This window comes from Cynocephalus volans, chromosome 2, assembly GCF_027409185.1.
Source record: "Cynocephalus volans isolate mCynVol1 chromosome 2, mCynVol1.pri, whole genome shotgun sequence".
Taxonomy (NCBI): Eukaryota; Metazoa; Chordata; class Mammalia; order Dermoptera; family Cynocephalidae; genus Cynocephalus; species Cynocephalus volans.
The window spans coordinates 168,978,790-169,001,148 of NC_084461.1; the positions used below are offsets into that span (position 1 = coordinate 168,978,790).

General features: G+C 44.5%; 1 non-coding gene across 1 annotated transcript; it reads right to left on the reverse strand.

The window, feature by feature from the left end:
- Positions 1-21,998: 21,998 nt before the first annotated feature.
- Positions 21,999-22,074, reverse strand: TRNAI-GAU (transfer RNA isoleucine (anticodon GAU)). The gene has a single exon. It is a non-coding gene; the product is annotated as a tRNA-Ile (tRNA).
- Positions 22,075-22,359: the final 285 nt, after the last annotated feature.

A 22,359-nucleotide genomic window follows, 5' to 3' on the forward strand; every position in this document is an offset into this window, starting at 1 on the left:
TCCATTGTGATGTGTATACCACATTTTGTTTATCCATTGTTGTCCATCTGTCGGCACACATTTGAGTTGTTCCCACCTTTTGGCTATTGTGAATAATGCTGCTACGAACACGGGTGTGCAAATTTCTGTTAAAGTCTCTGCTTTGAATTCTCTTGGGTATTGTGTACAGTATTCTTTGCCATGTTGATTTCTAGAAACTTTATAGTTTTTTAGCTATTGTGAGTCATATGTCATATTAGTCAGTGTTCTCCAGAGAAACAAAACCATTAGGATACATGGAGATATATATGTAAGAGGGTATTTATGATAAGCATTGGCTCATGCAGTTATGGAGGCCTAGAAGTCCCAAGATCTGCCAGCTGCAAGCTGAAGACCCAGGAAAGCCAGTGTGTAATTCAGTCTAAATCTAAAGGTCTAAGGATCAGGAGCCCCAGTGTCAGAGCACAGGAGAAGGCAAATGTCTTGGCTCAAGCAGAGAGAGCAAATCTACCCTTCCTTTGCCTTCTTGTTCTATTCAGGCCCCTCAACAGATTGGGTAATGCCCATCCACACTGGTGAGGGTGATCGTCTTTACTCGGTCTACTGATTTTAATGCTAATCTCTTCCAGAGACACCTTCACAGACACGCCCAGAGATAATGCTTTACCAGCTATCTGGGCATCCCATGGCCCAGTCAAGTTGACACACAAAAGCTAAGCATCACACATGTTATTTTCTATTATATTTTCTAGCTGGTTGTCACCCTTGACACCTCTCTTTCTCTGATGTCCCACATTCAATCTGTCAAGAAATCCTGGAGTTTCTACCTTCAAAATATGTTCAGAGTCTGGCCATTTCTCACCTGCTCCACTGAGTCACTGGATGAAGCCACACAGCTTCTCACATGTACTATTTCAGCAGGCTTTAAACAGTCTCCCTGATTGCACTGTCACCCCTACGTCTTCTTTCCAACAGAGCAGTGAAGGGGTCCTTTCAAAACATAAAATGTTTCACATCAGTTTCATGTCACTGCTCTGCTTAGGGGCTCCTGAGTCACTCAGAGGAACCAAAGTCCTTAGGAATGGCTACAGGCCTGTGGGGCCTACTGTCCCACCTCCTTGCCATGGTCCTCTGTGACATCCCTCTGCTGGAACCTGCTGTCCCCAGGGCTTGCTCCACCAACTTCTTCATCTCTCTCTGTCTTTGGTTGGGTTCCCTGGAGCAGACCACAAGGTAAGACATTTTGTGAGGGATTTATTATGAAGTGCTCCCAATGAAATTAGCAGGGGGTTGAAGATGGGCCTGGAGAGGGAAGGAGGCCAAGCAGAGCTCCATGCAGGCTCCCCTGACTCAGCCACGTGGAGGAGCTCTGGAAACAGGGAGCACTGCAGAGTGCCCTGAGCATGGGCACAGGAGTTGGACATCGGAAGGCACTGTTTAGTTTCTGTGCCCTCCCCCACCTCCAGGTGGAGGTAAATTCCCAGGCACTTCCAGCACATGGGGACGCTGATGTGCAGGAAACAGTAAAGGGATCCGAGGGAAACAGTTCGCCATCAGCATCTCTGTGAGGCCACCCACAACTGCGTGACTTGGAGCTGCCCCCATCCCACTGCCCCCACTTCCCAGGTCTCTTCGCCTGGCTCCATCACAATTACTCTCGCACAGGCTGCAGTGCTGGCTTGCTTGTTGGCTTATCATCTCCCCCAGCTAGAATATAAGCCCCCTGAGAGCAGAGAATTTTCTCCATTTGGTTCACTGTGGGATCCCCAGCACCTAGAAGAGGGGCTGGCACACAGCAATTGCTCAATAAATAACCATTGAATAAATGAGTATGCCCATGAATAAATGAGTAAGCCCATGGGAAGGTTCTATGGAGGGGAGTGTGTAGGTTGACTGGGGCAATGTTATAGGGCACCGGTCCAGCTGTCAGTCCACTTTCAAAAGCAAACAGCTCAAAAAGTCAAATGTTGGTGAAAATAGAAGTCAGCTTTATTCAGGAATACTGGTGACCTGCGAGAAATGTTAGGCTAATTCATCTCTCCAGTAAACCTGAAGGAGAGTGGCCAGACTAAAGCCATCTCAAAGACTTAGATTTACTGAGGGGTTTTTAAAGAGGGGGCTGAGGGAATGGAACGTGGGAAATGAAAAGCAGGAGGGAGGGGGATGTGAGCCACGGGGGCTCTGTGCAAGAAGCCACGTGCAAGGTCTCATCAAGAGACCCCATCCTTGATGTTCTCTCAGGGTCCTGCTGGAAGGTGGAATCAGCACAGCGTTATTGACATCTTCCTTGGCTTTCCAGGGCCTGCAAGTTTGCAGCGTCAAGCTGGCTGGAAAACAACTTTGCATTCATATAAATAATATTATCTTACCCCATTACCAAGGTTCAAAATATCAAATAACCATGGGTAAAGAGGGAACTCAGAGAAATGTGTGCCAAAAAAAAAACTCTGTCCTTTTAGAATTTGTCTATGGCTCATGTGGCTTTAGGTCCCAACATGGTTTCAGTCCTGCTCACTCCAATAGCAAAGGATGGGATTCAAAGCACAGGTCGAGGTGGCTTTAGGTGAGAGGAAGTCACCGAAGGAAGCAGGTATGGCAGGTGCAGCTGTAGGTTTATGTAGGTAAGATCAAGGCAGTAAGGAAATTCTGTCTGGTGGAAGAGAACTCATAGCTGGAAGTGAGAAGAGTCCAGAACAGGATGAAACAGTCATTGCGGAGAGTGGGCAAGAGGTCGACCGAGGCACACAGCAGTGTGGCCAGCACGGTGGGGAGCCCATTTGAGGTTGGCGGTGAGGATTTACAGTGGGACTAATGTGGCATGTTGTGTGGTTTTCTCTAATGTGCTCCACTGGGGTGGGAGGCACATGGGGTCTCCTGAGTCTAGGCTGGAGCAAGAGGGTGGTTGGATTCCCCCAGGGTTGGTTATTTCCTAGCTGGTGTGACAGTAAGACAGTGTTGGGGAGTACTTACAGGAAAGCTATTTAAATGATGTCATAGAAGTAAAGAAAGGAGAATCGAAAGAGATGAAAGAAAGTCCATGGACCAACATCCAGTGCAGTCCACCGGCCAAAGCCAGCCCACAGCCTACTTTGTCCAGCCCACAAGCTAAGAATGCTTTCTGCCTTTCAAAATGGTTGAAAAAATCAAAAGAAGAATATTTGTGTTATGTGAAAAGTGTTCGTGTCTATAAACGAAGTTTTACCAGCACACAGCTGCGCAGTGTTCACGTACCTTCTGGCTGCTTTCGCTAGAAGAGCAGAGTTGAGTTGTTGCTACGGAGACTGTATGGCCCACAAGGCCTGAAATATCTAATATCTGACCCATCTAGATGATCCCAGAGGAACTCAGCACAGTTATATTGGAAGTATTAAACAGGCAGGTTAGATAAGGACACCTTAACAAGAGTGGGAGGTAGACATGTCATGGATTTAGAATAAAACATATATATATACACACACACACACACACACATATATATACACACACACATATATACGCATATGTTTATACAAAGTCGTGTGCTGTGTAATGATCTTTTGGACATATAGGACGGTGGTCCTATAAGATTGTAATGGAGCTGAAACTTTCCTATTGCCTGGTGACATTGCGGTGTCTTAAAGTTGTAGTGTAGGCATTACCCACGTAAGAGCCATAGGCTTCCCCACATAACCTGGGTTGTTCCCTCTAAGTTTGTGTACATGCACTCTGTGATGTTCAACAATGACAAAATTGCCTGAGGATGTATTTCTCAGAACATATCCCTGTGGTTAAGCGACGCATGACTCTGTGAGAGAGAGAGAGAGAGAGAGTGTGTGTGTGTGTGTGTGTGCGCGCGCGCGTGTGCACGTAGGCTTGGGAGATGAGAATGGGCAGTCAAGAGAAGGTTTAGAGAGAGGGGCACACCTTGTTAGGCACAAACTTGACCTTTAGGAGCTAAGCATAGATTTGTCCATCCCCATCCGCACCTTCCACCCCCACCTCAGCAACCCCAGACCTTGCAGGTATCTTTGCCACCATCACAGCAAGGCCGGGTCTTGCCCTGGCTCCCTGCTCACCTATCCCTCTGTTCTCAGGGCAGCCCCTGCCTGCCTGTCCTGGGCCCTCATGGGCTAGGGTATCCCCCATCCTCAGTCTCATGTCCCTGGCAGTGAGGACCCTCGGGCTCCCCAGACTCCTGGGTTCCCTGGCCTGTGGCTCTGGCTCAGAGTCCCAGCTCTCAGTTTGTGCCTGCTCTGAGGCCGACTGTTAGGATATTTTCTCTTCCTCCAGGCAGGGCACAAAATGATATGAGCTATTTTGATATCATTGATATGAAGAATTTTGGAAGTGAAAAAAAGGGGGACATCTTTTAAACATAGAAAAATGCCTTGGAGAAGTTCTGGTTTCCCTCCTTCTATCCCCACCCCATGCCCCCCGCCTGGGGATGCTCCCAGGTTTGCAATCTCCAAGGGGATCCAAGTGCCTGTTTTCTGAAGATCGCCCTCCTGGAGAGTGAGTCCACTCACTCACTCACTCACTCACTCACTCATTCCCTGTTTTAAAAATGTAGATTTTCTAGTCATTTACGTATGGTGAAGCCAACAGATCAGGAGACTACTACCACTGAGAAGATTGTTTGTTACAGTTTCCAAGAGGTGGGGCATCCCACTGCCACGCAGGGCCACATGGTGAGCACAGGGCAATCAGGAGGCTGAGAGAGCAGAGGGAAAATGTGGGCAAGAGCCTCTACCATGGCTTCTGGGAAGGAACAGGAGAGGCAGGGTAAGCAAGTTTCAAACTGGCTAATTTGCATAATGTCAGCATCCCCGGGACGTGGGGGCTGCCCCTACTTGCATGAAACCTGGTCCTGGGGTGATCAGGGCAGGGGAATGGTGGTCCAGAATGTCCCAGTCTGATGATGGAAGTGTGGGGGTGTGGCCTCTGGATGGCTTGGTTTGCATATAGAAGCCCCGCTCCCAGGTGAGTCTTTTACTGTCTCTGGGAATTGGCTGGCTCTGGGAGAGGTGGTCCCTCAAGCGTTAGCAAGGCCCCATGATGTCAAAGCATCAGAAGAAAAAAAAACATGCTTAATACACTCATCCACTTACTGATGAGCACCACTTGCCTCACACCCTGCTCTAAACACATGACCTTCCTGATTGACACAAGGCTGGATGTGATCGGAGCCCCACTGGGGAGGACTAGGAAGACCCCACACCCCAGTTCCTCTCCAAATCTAGCTTCTGGATGCAGTAGAAAAGAACTCAGACTTCCCATCACTTCCCTGCTCTGTGGACTTGGAAATGTTCAATGACCCTCAAGGCAGCAAGAGAGGATGATACTTACCCACCTCCCCGGGTTGCTAGGGCAGTAATGATTTCTTTAAGGCACTTAGGGGCACATGGGGAAGAGCTCTAGACTGGGAGTAGAAAAGCCATCTTTCATGTCCCAACTTTGCCACTTCAGGGTTTTGTGAGCTGGAAAAATTCATCTAACCAACCTCATTTTTCAGATGGGGTAATACCTGCCATGTCTAGCTGCAGTAGGGTTGTTCCCAAGTCCAAACGAGATGGCGCATGGGACGGCATTTGTAAAATACTCAGTACTTCACACGTGTGAAGAATGTTACACGTTATAAATTCCTCCACTTCTATGAATCTTTCCTCATCTAATGCAGTTTAGATTTATCTGGAAAATGCATTAGCACTTTCACAGAGCTCGGAATAAGGGATTTAATAGATCTCATCTGACTTTTGAGGGACTAGAAGATCCTAGCTGTCACTTGGTGACACACATTCTGAAAAGAGAGAGGCAGATGGCAAGTAAGCAAATGAACAGATGTGCACCATTATACATCGTTAGGGAATTTCAGATGAAAACCATAGTGACATACCACTACATGCTTATTAGAACGCTAACATCCAAAAATCAGACAATATCAAATGTTTCCAGAGCAACAGGAGCTCTCATTCATTGCTAGTGAGAATGCAAAACTGTGCAGCTACTTTGGAAGACAGTTTGGCAGTTTCTTACACATTTAAACATAGTCTGACCGTACGATGCTGCAATTGTCTTCCCAGATATTTACCCAGTTGAGCTGAAAACTCATGCCCATACAAAAAGCTACACACAGATAGCAGCTTTATTTGTAATCGTCAAAAATTGGAAACAACCAAGATGTCCTTCAGGAGGTGAATGGATAAACCGTGGCACATCCAGACAATGGAATGTTATTCAGTGCTGAAAAGAAATGAACTATTGAGCCGTGGAAAGGCACAAAGGAAATCAAAATGCATATCACTAAATGAAAGAAGGCAATCTGAAAAGGCTACATCCTGTGTGATTCCAACGACAGGAACATTCTGAAAAAGGCAAAACTATACAGAAAATAAAAGAATCAGTGGTTACTTTGCCAAGATTTTAGGGTGGGGGTTGGCAAGAATAAATAGTGAAGCATAGGGCATTTTTAGGGTGATGAAACTACTCTGTATGACACTGTAACGGTGGACACATGACATTATGCGTTTGTCAAGACTCATAGAACTGGGCAACTCAAAGTGAACTTTGATGTAAGTATGGACTTAATAACAGTGTATCGATATTGGTCCATTAATTGTAACAAATGTATCACACTAATGCAAGATGTTAATAACAGGGGCAGCTGGGGGGGAGGGGAGAATATGGGAATTATCTGTACTTTCTACTCAATTTTTCAATTCTATAAATCTAAATCTTCCAAAACATAAAGTCTATTCATTTTTTTAAAAGAGAGCAAATTGACGATTTTATTTCTGCACGATGAAACTATGAGGAACATCCATTTTGTTTCTATTTGGCTGTAATACCAAAATCTCAATAATGAGAAGGCTTATCATTCTTAAATCTTCAAAAATTACATGATTAGGCTGGCCAGCTAGCTCGGTTGGTTAGAGTGTGGTGTTGTTAACACCAAGGTCAAGGGTTTAGATTTTTATACCAGCCAGCGGCCCAAATAAATAAATAAATAAATAAATAAAATTATATGATTGATACATAAACACTTCCTAATTGAAAAGATTTGGAGAACTGCAAAAGTGTTAGAGTGAAAAGTCAATTTCATTTTAATCCTGAATTGTAACCATACATGAAGTTTGGTGTGAATCCTCATGAATCTTGTCTATGCACTTATGTAGAATCTTCTCTATTCATTTACAATATGTGGTTGTATCAGTTAAGAATCTGTTTATCTAGAAACTTTTACTAAAAATGACTTAAAGAAATGGGGTTTTTATTTGGCACACAATCCAAGAACTCTGGACATGAGTATGTTTGAGAGTTAGCTCAGCAGCCGTGACATTAGGTGTCCCCACCGTCTCAGGGACTTTCCTTCATGCTTGTGCCTCATGGCTGCAAGATGACTGTACCCCTCCAGCAATCCACCTGCGACATCTCTGTGTGTTCAAGGTAGAAGGAAGCGGAAAGGGCTGCCGTATCCAACTGTTTTATCAAGAAAGCAAAGATTTTCCAGAATCCTATGAGTAGACTTCTGGGAAACCATTTGCCCCGTGTGTCACACTGCCACCTACATGCAGTGGAAGCTGGAGAGGCAAGTACAACAATGTATTTAGCTCTTCTGACCACTAGAGGGAACAGCATTATGGAAGGGAATTGACAATTGCTTTTGGGACAGCCAACAGCTGTATCTGACTAAACAGTTATTTTTTTCATTTGTATGAGTTTTCCATCAACAACATGTCTTAGAGAGTCTCTGTCAGTACACTTATATCATTCTTTTAAATTCTGCATGATATTCCCTTGCATAGATGATAATTTATGTTACAAGTTGATAAACATTTAGATTGCTCCTAATTTCCTGTGATTTCAAACAACACTGCAGCAAACTCCTTGCTCAAGTTTCTCCGAGCACATGTGAAAGTGCCGCTCTAGAATAGCGACAAGTGTGGTTATTTGTCAGAGGATGTGCGTTTGAAACTTTGAGAGATTCTGCTGAATAGCCCTCAAAACTGAACCAATTTACATTCCCATCGACGTTATATGGGAATGACTACTTCCCACATCCCTATCAACAGTGGAAACTCTAAATTTTGTCTATATAAGGGGGGTCCTAAAGCATGGATCCAGGGACCAGACCCTCCGCCCACAACCAAGCACACCACCAATGCCACCAGCAACTAGGTAAGGAGCATGCCAAAAACATCACCTCCATGTGGGTGGCCCACCACAGCCACCACAATAACCACGGCTGCCACGAAAGCAGCTAGAGGCCACAGCCACCATGCAGATGGTCCACCAGCCACTGGAGTGCATTGACACAAGGAGAGTCACTAGCAGAGACCACAGAAAAGAATAGGATGTCTCTCTCCACAAAGCCCATTCCAGAGTGACAGAAGAAGCATCTGCTCTAAGACAATATTGGGGGACCTGAACACACCTCTCAGCATTGGACAGATCATCTAGGCAACAAATCAACAGAGTAACCATTCTCTTTCAGAAGGAGAGAAGAAATGTAAGGTTATCAGAGTGGGGGAGAGGGAAAGGGAGTTGGGGAGAGATTGGATAAAGGGCATAAAGAATAAGTATGATTTGTAACAATACATATGCTGGTAATATTGATTTGATCAACATATGTCAACACTGAACCCCGGAAATATGTATTTAGGATTCAATAAAAATTAAAATAAATAAATAAATAAATTTTAACAACTCTAGTGGAAAATAAATAATTTTTTTAAAGAAGCAAAAATATCACATTGTTTTCCTCTTACTTACTAGATTCCTGGGTGTGTCAGTTAATTCTCTAGGATGTTTACAGTGGATAATTACAGTAACTGCAAATAGTCTTGTCCCTTTTCAATGTTGTACCTTTTATTTGAATTGGCCTTTCTTTTACTTTTGGGGGCTTTAAAAAAGCTTTTTGCCATTGAATGCTTAGTTCACTAATGCTCTGTTTATCATTTTCTAATCTGTGCATTTGAGGCTGTACATTTACCTGGGCTACTACTATGTCTTTATTCACAGGTTTTATATATCATAATTTTTGTGACTTTATTTCTAAGTAACTTATTTTTTTCAGGTTTTTTTAAAAATTAAAAGAAGGGAGCTTATTATGTATCCATTTGTTACTTTATATACTTGTTACTCTAAACACTTCAAAATTACACACTTGGGCTGGCCAGTTAGCTCAGTTGGTTAGAGCACCACCTTAAACACCAAGGTCAAGGGCTCATCAGATCCCCTTGCCAGCCATGAGCAAAAAAAAAAAAAAAAAAAAAAATCACACACTCAATAATAAGAAATTCAAGCAAATACCTCATACACATAGTTAAATGAAAAATTACATACTCACCTCCAACTCTCTTCCCCAGAAGCAATCACTAACAGTTTTGGATTCCTTCTTGAATTCCTATAGGCATAGTTTTATTTTTGATTTTTTCTTTTGCAGTTATTTTTGTTGTTGTGACCATCCTGCATTTTTGGAATTGGGATTTTCTTTGTGATCTGGTGGCCAATTTTTATTCATGTACCTTAAGTGTGTAAAAATAATGCAGTCTCTTTTTTAGGGGGTATAAAATTTTACATATATTTTGGTGACAATGGGTCCACAAGAAAAAAAAATCTCCTTATTGTTATTTTTTAAGTGTGTTAATTTATTCTAACTGTATTCTCACTTGACTTTTGCTTACTTTGTCAATATTTGAGAGAGGTGAATTTTTTAAACTTTTCACTATGATTATGGATTGATACATTTCTCTTTGTATGTCTATCACTTTATGCTTTATTGTTTTGAAGCTGTGTTATCAGGTGCATAATGATTTATAACTATTAAAACTCCTTGGTAAATTGTAACTTTTATAACTAAACAACGAAACTCTTCTCTTATAATAATTTTCACTTTGAAATCTATTTTTGTCTGATACAAATAATGGTCTATGGCCTTTTTTATTAACATTTGCTTAAGACATTTTAATGTTTTTCTTTCATTTTATTTTTAATTAACAAATAATAATTTGTATATATTTATGGGGTACATGATGTTTCAATACACATATACATTGTGGAATTCTTTTTTCATGTTTTATTTTCAACTCATCTATAAAATTTTGTTTTAGAAGATCTCCTATAAACTGTATGTCATTAGATTTGAGGGGTTTTTTCTTAACCCAATCTGAGAAACTTTTAATAAGATATTTAAGTGCATTTTTATTTATTGTGATTATTTATGTACTTAGATTTATTCCTAATTATCTGTTCTGTTTTATACTTGCCACGCTTTCTTGTTCTTTATTTCTTTTCTGACTTTTACTGGATTGCATCTTTCTTCCAATGATTTGAAATTCTACATTATGATTCTATTTTTTCACTAGTATCTTCTAACTTTAAACTCATTTTTTCTATCAAAACCTAGTGCTACCCAGAATATACATTGAGTACTCTCCGTGTGGGTGGTAGGGAACCAATGACCATGAGCTTGGAGGGCTCCTTATTAAAGAAATATTTTCTGTCATTTCAGGGGATTTAGGATGGGAGGAGGAATAGATACATTCACATGGTATCCATTTTTGGTCCAATCTCTATTATTTTAAGGTCCAAGTAATTGAGAAAGCTTATTTCAAAACAAAAATATGAGAAGAAAAGAGAGAGTCATACTCAAGGAAAAGGAATGATTTGGTGGTGGGAAAATTTCAGGCATCAGCTTGCAGTTTATTTGGGGGCTTGGAGCCTTCCCAAGGCAACTCAAATTATACTGTGAAGTTAAACTTCTCTTCCAAGGATACGTTCAGCTCTGCTTGTGGTGTCTGGTTTGACACTTGGCCAGAGAAAAACGAAAGCAGAAAGCCTGAAGAGTCAGATGACAGGTTTACTTTTTGACTAAGGAGTCAGGCCCACAAGCAAGGAGCCAAGTCCCATTATGAGAGTCACCAGGAATTACCAAAATTTGAGCTGAAGAGAGGCCAAAAGTTGTTGTAAATTGTACCCAGGATTTGTTTTAATCAAGTATGGTAAGACACACAGACATGGTAATTCCTGTCATCAAGGAAGAAGTTTTTTATTCTCACTGATTCCTAGAAGCAGGAGGCACCTCATGCCACGCAGGGCCACATGGGGCAGTACCAGGGTCGGTCAGGAGGCAGAGGGAGCCAGGGGGAAACACAGACAGGAGACTTTATTGTGGTTTTTGTGGGAAAGACCAGGCAAGGCAGGTATGCAAGCTTAGAATTGGTTAGTTGGAATAACTTCGGCAGGGTCTGAGGTATAGGAGCTGCCCCTAGCTGTCTGGCACCTGGCCCTGGGGTGATCAAGGCAGAGGCCTGGAGCATAGTAAGAATTCCAAAATGGAGGTATTGGGGGAATGGACATGGATTAGTTGGTTTGCATATGAAAGGTATACTTGCAGGCAAGTTGTTTACCATCTCTATGAATTAGCTATCCCCGGGAAGGGCCATCTCTCCAGGATCAGCAAGGCTCCAGATGTCCAAACATCAGAAAATACAGAAAATAAAAGGGCTTGATTAATACAAAAGTCTCAGCTCCAAGTGGGAAATGAGGATCAGGTATCAGGAGCAAGACCAAGGTGCTGGCAAATTGGAGGTAAGAAATGGTTATTGGGGACCTACTCGTTCTCAAAGAGACCTTTGGGATGATTTCAAAGGGCTGCCCATAGATGTGCTAGCTCTAGCCTTCTAATGTCTTAGGTCTAATGTCTTAAAGGGGATGCCTGAGGTTGCTCAGAAACAGAAAACCGTGTTCCCAGCTGGAACGTCTTGCCTCTCATAGCTCATGTGACATAAACGTAATGCCAAATGTCTGTGCAAAGGGTTTTTTAAATGAGTCAATTTACATGAAAAACTTTACAAAGATATACAATTTAAATCACATTCAACTGTTACATTTAGCAATTCATCTCCATTCCAAAGAATAAAATAACAACAATCTGAGCTAGTCCAGAAAAGCCCAGAGCTAAGCCAGCCTGCTCCTCTGTGTGCCGGATGTCTGGTTTTTATTAGATAGTCCATGAGTCCAACTCCCCTGCTGATAAGCTTCCGAGGGGAGGGCAGAGGAGGAGAAAGGCTGCCAGGCCTGCAGCAGGGCACACATACAGGCTGGCAATGTGCAAATCCACCCAGGAGGACCAGCCATATTCACTGGAATCTCCAACTCAGCCAAATCCAGCAGAGACATTAAACAGAGAGTCCATGGCGACAGGAAGCCCAGGCAGCTGAGCCGATGTGCCTGGTCTCATAGAAAAGGCTTTTGGCTGGTGGCACCAGAGGCAACAAGTGCAGTCCCCTTCCCCTGTGGTCTTGGCAGCGGCACTTGCTCCAGCACAAAGAAATGCTGGGGCAGTGGGACGGCTGTGACCCAGAGTCTATCATCATAGAGGGCAGGAAAAGGAGGGCTCAGTCAGTTCCTTCTCAGCCTCCCATCAGGGAGGGAGGCCACAAGGTCAGTGACTGTGGGTTCTCACCCATTTACAACCATCAGACGTGGTTGTGCACCTTCCAAGCCAGGCACTGGGCGAGGTGCTGTGGGCATGCAAAGAAGAACCCAGGCAGTGCCCTTTGATAGGTCAGCACCCAAGCCCCAGGCAAGGAGGGAAGGAGAGCAAGGAATCCCCAAACAGCAACCCCCCAACTGCTGATGGGACTGGACTGTGCTGGGAGTGGAATTCAGCCTAGTGGGGGAAGTGAAGGAAGAGATGCACACAAACTCTTCTGAGCCAATGCTGTACATACATGATGGGAGTGCGCATTAAGGACAGAAATGGCACAGTGGGGCATTGGAGCTGGGTTTTAAAGCACAGGAAGGATTTCGACCAAGCAGGGAGGAGAGAACACTGGCATTCCAGCCAGAGGGAGCAGTGCGGCAAGGGCAGGAGAGCCGAGGATCCTCAGCACAGATCCAGGCCAGGTGTGCAAGTGAGTACAGCTGGGGGAGGATGCTCAGGGGCCAGGCCACAAACACCAAGTGTCAGAGCTCTGACAGCCAGGTGAGGAAGTGCAATGTACCTGACTCACCTGTCAGTCATCTTTGAGTAGGGGCGTGGTGAGGTCAGAGCTGCGTGCTGGGGTACTCCCTGGCAGCACTGGTGAGATGGGGCAGAAAAGTCCAGAAGCAAGAGGTGGTCAAGGACTTGGCAATGGCCACACAGGCAGGAAGAACTCCTGATCAGGGGCAGCAGCAAAGGAATTGAGGGCCACAAAAGGAAAGACGCAGACAGACCTAGGGCAAAGGGGAGGCCAGGGAGAGGGAAACACTCAACATGACTCAAGTTCAAGCATAAAGACTGAGAAAACAGCAATACAAGGAGAAAAAATGGAAGCTGGGAGGGAGTCCTGACAGGTGCCTGCAGGTGGGAGGCTAGTTGCAGATGGAAGGCTGGTGCCCCAAAGAGAGGTCAGGGCTGTGATGACATCATTAGTACAGTGATTTTATTGACTTGATCCAGCTGGATGTTCATGCTCATGCCACGTGGTGAGGTCAGCTCAAGCAAGTGTCATTCCCACCAGTCGAGCAATGAGAAAACAGAAAGTGCAAAGGACAGGCCAAGGTCACACACATGTCGGGATCAGAGCCTGCGTGAGCTCCCAAGTCTTGTTCTAGTCCAGCAGCCTCTGCCTTTCCTGATGGAGGGAGACTTGTCTTGGACCACATGGAAGGAGACTTGTCTTAGACCACATGGAAGGTCCACATCATGGAGAGATTCATTCATTCATTCATTCCACAAATTATTTTTGAGTGCTAGGCAGTGTTCCAGGTGCTGGTGATTCACTGGTTAATAAAATAGACAGACATCCCCACCATCATGGAGCCTACATTCTTGTATACAGTAGAACAGACCAGCTGACCTTTTGGCAGTTATCCTAGAAACCCAGAGATTCCCCAGGAAAAGCATCCCAAGGTGAATCTGAGCCTCACAGGTGAAGGCAGCTCTGCTACACGTGTCCCGGGGACCGAAGGTAGAAGTGTGTGTGTGGGGGGGGGTGCTGTGCGTGTGTGTGTGTGCGTGTGTGTGTGCGTGTGTGCGTGTGTGTGTGCGCACGCAGTCTTAACAGGCCAGATTCAGAACAAGAGGAGAGGAGACAATCAGCGAGAGTGAGCCCCGAAAGCATTTAGGCACAAAGACTACTTCTGGTTGACTTTTAGAGAGAAACATTTCATTCTTCTATTTTTTTTTTCCTTTTATTCAGAACGTATCAGTGGAAGTCTCTGTTCTTTTCTGAGTACCAACAGTTCACGAGTGAAGGAGGTTCCAGCACATCTATATACACAGCACTATTCACAATTGCCGAAAGGTGGACGCAACCCAAGCGTGCCTCGACAGATAAGGAGATCAACACAATGTGGTGTACGCATACCATGGAACAGTGTCCAGCCTCAGGAAGGAAATTCTGACATGTGCTAAAACATGGATGAACCTGGAGGACGTGATGCCACATGAAATAAGCCAGTCACAAAAAAACAAATACTGTGTGATTCCACTTACATGAGATACTTTTATTAGTCAAATTCATAGACAGAAAGGAGAATGAGGGCTGCCAGGGGCACGGGGAGGAGGGATGGGAACGTTTGGATAGATTTTCAGTTTAGATTGCTGAAAGGAGCTGTGGAGCAGGACGGTGGGGATGGTTGCACAGCACTGTGAATGTACCCAATGCCCACGAGCTTGGAAACGGCTGAGATGTAAATGGCCAATTTAATGTTAGGTGTGTTTTACTATAATATTCTTTGTAAAAATGGTTTCCAGGCTGCCCTTCGGGAAGACAATGTATCTTGTCCCTTGTCTGGTCCTTAGTGTCATCATCTTTAATAAGAGGGGCTGGACTCGACGCCTGTGGTCTGCAGTCTAACGTTTCCATGGCAACCACACTAACTGATGCCTGGCGGGCAGGATTTCACCCTACTGGTCTCCTTCCATCATTTCATTCTCTCAGCCGCCACACAGAGAACTAAACATCAGTGTCAGATCGTGTGCCTCTCTGCACCTCCCACCCTCACCAGCAACGCTGAAGCCGGGTTTTCAAGCATGCCATGCTCAGGTTTGTGTCCTGACCACCACACGTGCCCTCCTGTCTGTCTGCAACACTTCCTCCCCTTCTCATCTCCCCTCCGACCTCACTCCTTTACCAGCTCCTCCTCTTCCTTCACATTCTTCAGGGCTCCGGGGAAGTGTCAGTGCCTCCAGGAAGCCTTCCTACCTGACTGCCCAGACGACATAACATTCTCTGTGACACATTCTCATGGCGCCCTGCCTCCTTCCAAGAGGACAGTCATGGAACAAACCACGGTGAGGGTGAAAAATTTCAGGCAACAAGAGAAGGGGAGGTCTTCCCAGATGCCTTTTATTAGAATTAGAGAGCCGCTTGTGAGTGTGGGCTTTGAATTCAGAACCCGTGGGACTGAAAAACCCAGCTCTCCTGCTCACCAGCTGTGTGCTCCTGAGCAAAATACTGAACCGCTCTGGGTCTCCCTTTTCTCTCTGTAAAGCTGGAATCAAACTTCCTAATGCTCTAGTGTGTTGGAAAGACGTAGGGAAGTGGCAAGAGAAGAGGCCATATCCAGGCAGCTTTTAACTGGGGCCACTCCCGCCCCCAGTTAAACAGCCTCACCTCTCCTCACCTAGATCCCTGGATCCCTGCCTGTGCCCCACTTTCTCTGCAGCTCGTTTCCCAGGTGGCAGCCAGAGCATCTTTCTAAAATGCACATGTGATAGCCCTGTGCTTGCCTCTAGTTGTTTTCCATTGATTTCAATTGATTTCAGGATAAAACCCGCCTTCCTAGTGGGTTCCCCACTGACCTCCCAGCCTCCTGTCTTTCTACTGTCCCGAGCCCTGAGTTCCAGCCCAAGCTGTCTCCTGCCTGTGAGTCTGTGTACAAATTTCTCCCCGCATATGAAACACCATGTCCTATCCCACCGTTCTTTGCCTAGCAACACTTGCCTGTCCTCTGGTTATCACCGAACCAAGGAGGGTTCATTGTCTGCTGAGCCAAAATGACTAGACAGTCCCTCACGCCAAAGTTTGCAATGAAGATCAGCGTTGATTTGAATGGCCAGTCAAAGCAGCCTGTGGCAGCTAAAGGAGCTTTAAGACCTCAGATTCCCAGAGCTTAAAATCACGATCATTTACAGAGCAAAATTATGGGTGGTGGTCCCAGGAGTCATGTGGGAAGCTGACTGGTTCAGGGTGAAGTCAGCACAATTATTCCTGGCATCTTGGCTGATATTTTCCATGGTGCCTTAGGGTCCAGGGTGTATTTGCCTCAAAGCAGTCTTGTAGTTGCAGGTGGTCTGCAGAAACAGCTGGAGACTGGTGTTACAGATGCTATTTTTTTTTTTTTAAGATGACTGGTAAGGGAATCTTAACCCTTGACTTGGTGTTGTTAGCACCACGCTCACCCAGTGAGCTAACCGGCCATCCCTCTATGGGATCCGAACCCATGGCCTTGGTATTATCAGCACCGCACTCTCCCGAGCGAGCCATGGGCCGGCCCATACAGATGCTATTTTAAGCCATAAGGCATTCATTTAAGGAACAAACATCCTGACCTTCAAATCAAGTCTCAGCCTAAGGAAGTGTAAGTTTAATCACCTCTGTTCTTATCTTATTGGTAACTTTATTTCTACTCTGAAGAATCCAGCCCATCCTGCTTAATCAAGAAGTTTTTCATTTGCTATTTTCCCCTTCCCCCAGCTGAGACCTGCTCTGACGGGAGTCAGGGGAACAGCTAGGGGATATTGGGGGTCTGTCCCCCAGTTTCATGGTCACCTCTTCTGTGAAGCCTCACCTGATCCCTGCCATCTACACACACAATCCTATCTTGTGCCCCACGGAACCCAGTGGTTTTCATTTTCCTGGCCCTTAGTTGCATTTTGTGTGCATGCATTTACATTCTTTTTAAATTTTGGCTTTAGCAGCTTTACTGATGTATAACCCATATACAATAAACTGCACATAGGTGTATACAGTCTGATAAGTTTTGACACATGCACACACCCACGAAAGAATCACCACCATCAAGATAATGAATGTATCTATCACTTCCCCCCAAAATTTCCTTGTTCCCCTGGATAATCTCTTCCTCCTTCCTTCCACACCCCTTTCTCATTTTCAGGCAACTACTGATTGGCTCTCTGTCACCATATATTAATTTGCATTAAATGTAATCATACAGCATATACTCTTTTTTGCCCAGCTTTTTTGACTCAGCATAATCATTTTGAGATTCATCCTCAGAGTAGCAACAGTTCCTTGTTTTTTTGTTGAGTAGTATTGTACTGTATGCACATACCACACCTTGTTTACCCACTCACCTGCTGATGGACATTTGTGTTGCTTCCTCTTTGTATGAGCATATGTTTTCATTTCTCCTGGGTAAATATCTAGGAAAGCAATGGCTGGGCCATCTGGCAATATGTTTAACTTTTTAACAAACTACCACACTGTTTTCCAAAGTGGTTGTACTTTTTACGTTCTCACCGGTAGTGTATGAGAGAGTTCCATTTGTCAGCATGTGGGAGGGTCAATCTTTTCAATTTTAGCCATTGTAATAGGTGTGTAATGGTATTTTACTATGGTTTCAAATTGCATTTTCCTAATCACTAATGATGCTGAACATCTTTTCATGTTATTATTTGTTATCCATGTCTCTTGTTTGGTGAAGCATCTGTTCAAAAACAAGTTTAGAAAGAAGACAAATTGCAAAAGCTAAACCTAGTATGTCAATTTTTTCATGACTTACTGTTTATGCTTTATTCAACTGCTTAAATATATTTTAAGTTTTTCACATATAGAAAATTATGGCATTTTACCATATATAACAAAATATATAACATAAAATTTACCACATTTAAGTGTACAGTTCAGCGGCACTGTTACCGAATTAGGCTCTTGGGTCCCAAAGTCATAGAAATGAACAATGCACCTGTCATAATCCTGCTGATGACGCCAATTTGTCTGGCCGGGCTACTGTGGCTAGGAATCCTCACAGTGCCAATTGTGTAGCTCTTAATCCTGTTCGTGAGGCCAATTGTAAAGCTACTCGACCACGACTACACCAGCTGTGGTGCTCTTTTACCTGCTGGTAGTCCTGCACCTACTAGGCCCTTTGTGGAGCTAAGGCTGGGAGCTCCCAGACCCCTCAAGCCCATTCACAGACTGGGTCACAAACCCTTCATACGCCAGGCTGGGTCACCAGACCCCACACACACCAGGCTGGGTCACCAGACTCCTTCACGCAGGTCTATGAGCTAGGTAACCAGCCAAAAAACTCCTCGGAAGCCATAGGTTTGGAAAAGCATGGCTGTGCAGAGCAGACGCCCAAGGCAAACGCCTGCTCACCTGCTTCACTAAAACTCCTCTCTCCCTCTCTCTCTCCCTTTCACGCTCTCTCTCTACCTCTCAAGAACACAAGAATAGCAACAAAACTAAAAAGATACATTGGTGCGCATGCACACTAACTACACACACACACACAATGTGCTTACAAAGGATGCTGAACCACACCCAACCAGACCCAAGGCGAGGACCCTGACCAAACTATTCTATTTTCCCAACAGCACCCAGCAGTAAAGCAAGCAATGCTTTATTAAAAGAGGAGAGAGACTTCTGCATAAGGAGGATAGCTCCAGGAAAGCTAGCCCCTGAGGGGAGCTGTTCAGGGTCCTTTATAGGGAAAGGGATAAAGGGATGTAGGCCGGCATCGTCATTCTGCGCCTCTGGAGGTGGTCCATTCTGTTCTTCCTGGTTGTGCCGTGGGCACATGCTCAGCTAAGGCTTTGGTCCTTACACCTGCTCAGTAGGTCTAAGATGGCGGTGGTGTTCATTAATTATTATCAGCCCAGGAGGGTCATTGTAGCAGTCACTTTGAAGCTTTGTGCACATGCAGGAATTCCTAAAGGGTCTTAAAGTTAACCTGTAACTTAATTTTCAAAATTCTGATAAACAAGCCTTGGGGAGGGGTTTTGCAACTCAGTGAATATCTGTTCCCCTCTTATCTCAGTTTATTTTATCAGGGCAGCCATGGAGTAATCATGTGCCCTGGGGGATCTCATGACTGAGGAGTGGAAAAGAAACAAAGTGTCCTCTGCAGGGAAAATGGAGTCAGTGTGGTTCACGGGCCTAGCCCTGTTCTGTCTCAGCATTATGGACTGTAAGTGAAAAAAACTCATTTTCTCTCTACCCTTCATAGTTTTTAGCTGGGACAGACTCCTGTAATGAAAGATAAATTAGCAAGAGAAAAACAAACAGAAGTTTAATAACACGTATACCGCATGCATACACAGGAGACACCCACAGAAATGAGTAAATCTCAAAGAGGTGGCTTAGAAAATCAAGCTTAAATACCATGTTCCATGAAACAAAGAAAGGAGCATCTGGGGAAGGCTTGTCATGGAGAGATGCCCAGGAAAAGTATAAGATTTTGTAACAAGGGTAAGATTTGTTACACAAACTTAAATTGTCCCTTCTCCACTGATGAAACTTTCTAATAATTTAGAATCATCCTTCCCTTGCTGGTACGGAGACCTCTTACAAATGGAGATTTCCTTTATAGATGTAAATTTCCCTTATAAAAGGGTTGTTTCTACTATGTTTTCAGAGCTTCTTCTGTGTCTGCAGTTTTTCAAAATAATCAGCTCAAAATAATCCTTATGCCAAAAAGGCATATTTTGGTGTGGCATATACGGGTCTCCTACAGTCATATTTTGGGACGGCATATTCTGGTTTCCCAGCATACATTCACATTGTTGTGCAATTATCACTGCCATCCATCTCCAGAACTTTTTAATCTTCCCAAACTGTACACATTAAATGATAATTCCCTATCCCCTCTACCCCAGCCCCTGGCAAGCACGATTCTACTTTCTGTCTCTATGAATTTGATTACTCTACTTCATTTAAGTGGAATCATTCAATATTTGTCCATTTGTGACTGGTTTACTTCACTTAGCATAAAGTTCCTCAAGCTTCATCCATGTTGTGACATGTGTCGGAATTTTTTTCCTTTTTAAGGATGAATAGTATCCATGGTATGTATAGATCACATTCTGTTTATTCATTCATGTGTCAATGAATACTTGGGGTGCTTCCACCTTCTGGCTACTGTGAATAATGCTGCTATGAACTTGGGTGTGCACATATCTGTTTGTGTTCCTTACTAATTGCATTTAAAACTTTTTAAAATTGCATTTTAATAATCATATCCCACTGCCTACCACAGAGCCTGACACATAGCAGGCATTTAATACATGTAAGTGAAGCCAACAGTTAAATGAATGAATGAGTGAGTGAATGAAAGAGCAGGTGTCAAGTCGGATATCAACTCAGAGACAGAGCCGTATCGTTTGTCCTGTGGGTGCCAGTCACAGTCTCCCATGGCCATACCAGCCTGCTGAGTGGGTTAAGAAACTGATCTCTTTGGATTCCATCCAAGAAAAGAGGAAAACAAACACCTGCCTTGGTTCACTACACTTGCCTCAAACTGTTGCCCCACAGGATGCCCAGCTGCCTGCAATCTGGGTAACAAGATAGTAACCCCAGGGGTAGGCATAGCTGAGGCTACTCAGAGAAGCAGGAATTCTTTCCTCTGAGACGTCTGAGGACCCAGTCATCACATTTCAGACCTTCCCACTCAATAACAATTCCATTAGTAGCTAACACTTTTGGTGCCTTACTCTGTGCCAGGTGCTTTCTAAGGTATGTCATTCAGTTGTTAAATAAGCCTGAATTAAGCACTGTAAGCCTCCCCCCCACCCACTTTTACAGAATAAAAAACAAAGACACAGAGAAGTTAATTAACTTGCCCCCGGTCACCCAGCCAGTAAACTGCAAAGACGAGGTTTGGATCCAGCTACTCTTGACTCTAGAACCTGCCAGGCAGAAGAAAAAGGCACAAACAACCTCTCAGGCTGAGAGCAGTTTTCAATAAATTAGGTTGAAGTTAACCAAAGTCCTTGTAAAATAATTTTTTTCCTAAATTTGAAAAAGAAATACTGATTTCATTAATTGTGGAAAGCACAATTTTTTTAAATCACGTAATCCCACCAAAAGAAAAAACCACTGTTGTTAACATATTAGTGTTTCCTTCTAGTTGCCTCTCCATACTTACACGTATGTTCACTAGTCAATATAGTGATGAGTGTCTTTATTCTCTTAGGTATCAGTCCCCACCTAGCTACAACTGCCCATCCCACCCACTCCTCCTGCATTACTCATTTCTACAGGTCTTTAATGTATTCCTGTCAAATGACACAATAAAAAGGTGAACGTTCGGCCGGCCTGTGGCTCACTCGAGAGAGTGTGGTGCTGATAACACCAAGGCCATGGGTTCGGATCCCTATATAGGGATGGCCGGTTAGCTCACTTGGGAGAGCGTGGTGCTGACAACACCAAGTCAAGGGTTAAGATCCCCTTACCAGTCATCTTAAAAAAAAAAAAAAGGTGAACATTAATTTATAATAATAATGATGGTGGCAGTTGGCACTGTGGTCACCATGTGCCAGACGCTGTGCTGAAGGAGCACTTAGCATGTTATCTCATGCACTTCTCATGGCAACTATATTAGGCGGGAACCACTATTATGCTCACTTTATTGACGAAGAAACTGAGGCTTAAGACTTAACACGTTGCCCTTCCTCTACCCTGCCTGAATAACTCAGTCCTAAAGTCATGTGGTGAGGCCTCGAAGGGTAGGGGTCCACCTGGGGGCATCTAGAGTGGGGTGTCAGAGCCCCCACTTCACCCCAAGCAGGGTAAAGAGGGCGTCTGCATGAGGGGGGAGGGCTGCTCAGTTCAGGGGGTGAGTCAGTGCAGGTGTCGGATGCTGAGCAGGGTGAGGAGGGTCCATGGTGGTCATGGGGAGTGAGGACACAGTCCATGCTGGAAGGGGGGACAGCACGGGGTATCAGATCCTGAGAAGGACGGGGAGGGGTGTGTGTGTGAGGGGTGCTGGAGCCCAGGCAGGTGAGGGTGGTACCGTATGGGGGAGGGGCACCAGTGGCAATGGGATATTGGCTCCGTACTTTTTTTTTTTTTTTTGGAAGCTGGCCAGTGCAGGGATCTGAACCCTCGACCTTGGTGTTATCAGCACCACGCTCTAACCAGCTGAGCTAACCAGGCCGGCCCACCACAGATAACACAATCAGGTCTCTCCGTTAGAGGAAGGAGCTACAGATAAAGAAACGGGGAACTAGAATGAACCCTGCAGTGCTTAACTGGAGGTATCAGTGTGAGCTCATTATTTTCAACAGTACAGGTAGACGTTAGAAGTAAACATAGATGTGTAGACATAGATATATGAATGTGTCTTCATTAGTATATCCCCAGCTCTGTACACTGAGAGGGCTCAGAGTGGCAACACGCGATTGTTCCAAACATGTCTACCACCCAAATCTTGGTTTCTAGA